The sequence below is a fragment of the Mustela erminea genome, chromosome 5, assembly GCF_009829155.1.
Source record: "Mustela erminea isolate mMusErm1 chromosome 5, mMusErm1.Pri, whole genome shotgun sequence".
NCBI lineage: Eukaryota > Metazoa > Chordata > Mammalia > Carnivora > Mustelidae > Mustela > Mustela erminea.
This window is the reverse complement of record NC_045618.1, coordinates 95,478,584-95,481,687: the sequence shown is the minus strand read 5'-3', so window position 1 is coordinate 95,481,687 and position 3,104 is coordinate 95,478,584. Positions and strand designations below refer to the sequence as shown.

Below are 3,104 nucleotides of genomic sequence, written 5' to 3'. Positions count from 1 at the left end.
CTATAGCCAAAGTCTTGCAAGATATTTTTGCTTTTCTCTCTTCTTTATACTACACATCCAATTCAGTTATTGCTACCTCCAAATAGTTTATGAATCAGACCACTTCTGAACTAAGGTTGTGTAAAAGTGGCCTCTATATGTAAGTGCCACTGCTAATATATAAGACCAAGTTATTCATCCTCAGACTGCTGCTTGTTCTCTTCAATTCATTGCCATGAAGTAACTAAAAAAAAAAAAAAAAAAAAAAAAAAAATCAACTAAGATTGTTTCAAAACTCTCTGAAACCCTTTTAAGTCTTCCATTATAATTAAAATAACATACAAATTTTCTACCCCGACATATCAGTCAATAAACGACCAGAGTCTTGCCTACCTGTCTAACAACATCTGCCTCATTTCTTCCTTTCGCACTTTCTTCTAGTCACATAAATATCCTGGCATACAATAAGTTTGTTAATGGTAAACATAGAAAAGTCAGTCTCCAATATCTGCTTATGAATTTTGATTTAATCTTACTTAACCTTAGTAATTACATTGTACAAACTCTTTACCTTCATTTATTTTTTATCTACTTTAAATTAAAAAAATAAAGAGGTATAGGGGTGCCCGGGGGGCTCAGTTGGTTAAGTGTCTGCCTTTGGCTCAGGTTATGGTCCCAGGGTCCTGGGATGGAGCCCCCTGTTGGACTCCCTACTCAGCAGGGGGTCTGCTTCTCCCTCCCCTTCTGCCTGCTGTTGCTCCTCCTGCTTGTACTCTACCTCTCTGTCAAATAAATAAACAAAATCTTAAAAATGAATAAATGAAGAGGTATAGTAAAGTCTCCCACAATTATTTCTGTGCATTAATCCTATAATATTTTGCTTAATATGTTGATGTTTGATTATTCAGGACAAAGGGTTAATGATTATTCCAAATTCTTGTAACATCGATGACAATGTAAATGGAGTCTTTTATCATATTTAATTTTGTTTCCTTGAATTGTATTCAGTCGTACATAATGTCTGAGTCCTTTTATATTTGGTTTCGCTTTTGTACTTAATATGCTTTTATCAATTTTTAATGTTTAATCTTTGTGTACCATTTTATATGGATTCTTCAAAGTTACTATGAGATTAAAACTTGTTATTTTACCTTACACATTATTTAACTTTTAAAAAAAGGGTTTAAAATTCATTTACATTTTCATAATTTTTATCTTCAGTCTTTCTCAATTTATTTTATGATCTTTGTGTCTTATGTTTCTTTACTTCTCTCCTTTAATTCTTTTCTCTTACTCTGTAGGCCAAATTTGTTACCCTATCCTATAACTTGGGGTCTCCCAATCACAGGGGGATCACCAAATGTGGGGCAATCTGATTGGGTGAAGGCCAGCAGCACAGGCAGTGAAAGAATTCAGTCAAGATAGAAAAAAGGAGATAAAAGTTTACTGAATACACCACAAGGGGGCAGTGAACAGGGTAGTAAGGGAAATACTGCTACAAGGTAGTGGGGGCTGGGGGAGCTGTAGTTTAGGGGGAAGGCAAGGAGTATGAGAACTATGGAATTTTCCTTTTTTGGTGCCTGTGTTGGGGTGTAAACAACCCATTGGTCAGTTAGGTCAGTAAATAACCCAAATATGGATATTTTTAGGTGGGTCACATAATAGGTTTGTTTCTGTTCAGCCAGGGGGCCACTGTGTGCCCTTCTACCTTACTCAGGTCTCCTTTGTTCAAGCTGATTGCATAAAAGTCGCAACTACATAGAAGACTATGAACAACCAGATTATCACTCACTCTAGCTTCATCTTCATTTCCTTCTTTGCTCTTTTTATGTTATTTTTGCCTTTATATTGCTTATATATACTGTTGTGGAAGGAAGATGTCCTGTTTCTAATTTAGGAGATTCATCATAATATTATTTAGCCAATTATTTTTCCAAAAAACACATTTCATATTTTTTCAAAACATTAAAAATTTCACCTTTCAAGTTACCTCCATGTGGTTAAGGAATTAGAAGAAAGCAACACAACCAAGTTCCCATTCTTTTACTTTAAGATTAAGCTCTCACTCAGTTTGAATACATTTTCAAGTAATTTTTTAAACAGCTAGTATATTTTATATGTTCTTGCATTTCTGAGAATATCTGTTGCATTCACATGAAAGACAAGTTTTCTGTGTAAAATAATTTCAGGACAAAATTATATACGCATTCCATGATTTTCTGTCATTAGTTTTTTGTTTGTTTGTTTTAAGATTTTATTTATCTATTTGACAGAGAGAGAGAGATCACAAGTAGGCAAAGAGGCAGGTAGAGAGAGGGGAAAGTAGGCTCCCTGCTGAGCAGAGAGCCTGATGCAGGGTTTGATCCCAGGACCCTGAGATCATGACCTGAGCTGAAGGCAGGGGTTTAACCCACTGAGCCACACAGGCACCCTTGGTCATTAGCTTAAAAGAAGGATGTATGAGCTTTTCCCACATTCACCTGACCCTAGGACTGGACTCCAGGGCCGTGTAGCTCCAGGAATTGCATCAGCCAAAGTCATAGCGGGACAGGCTTTTAGAATGTTTCTTACCCTCTTTGACCACATTTAGTGGAAAGGGATGCAGCCAAAACTGTAACCAAATGAAGCATTATGCTTCCAGAAAAATCTCAAGGAAAAGTATTGCAAGCAACAACAGTAAAAGCTGGAAGATCTGGCCCTAAAGGAAAGGGTGAAGAAATTCATCCAGTTAGTGTGAAAGTTAGAAATAAAGTTTCCTCTGAATATGGAGGAACCAAAGTAGTTCTAGATGGCATGGATTATTTCTTATTTAGAGACAGTGACATTTTCAGGAAGTATATAGACTGAAATAAATCATTACTGAAATGGCATGAAATGAACCTGACTATTTCAGTGAAGTTGTGAAATATTTCATGTAAATAATTTTCAAGTCTCTCTTTTTTAATAAACCAATGGTATCCAAACTAAAATAAAAATAAAAATAAAGAGAGGATATGTGAGACCAATCTAACTTCTATCCTCAGTAATTTTTTTTTCACTCTAAAGCCAATGAATTTTATTCTCTACCCTTATAATCCAAATATTTGTCAAACATATCTCATTCGTGGCTCTCTTTTCATTGATTT

General features: G+C 35.4%; 1 pseudogene; it reads left to right on the top strand.

The window, feature by feature from the left end:
• Positions 1 to 2,434: 2,434 nt before the first annotated feature.
• LOC116590207 lies at positions 2,435 to 2,826 on the top strand (annotated as a pseudogene).
• The last annotated feature ends 278 nt before the right edge of the window (positions 2,827 to 3,104 follow it).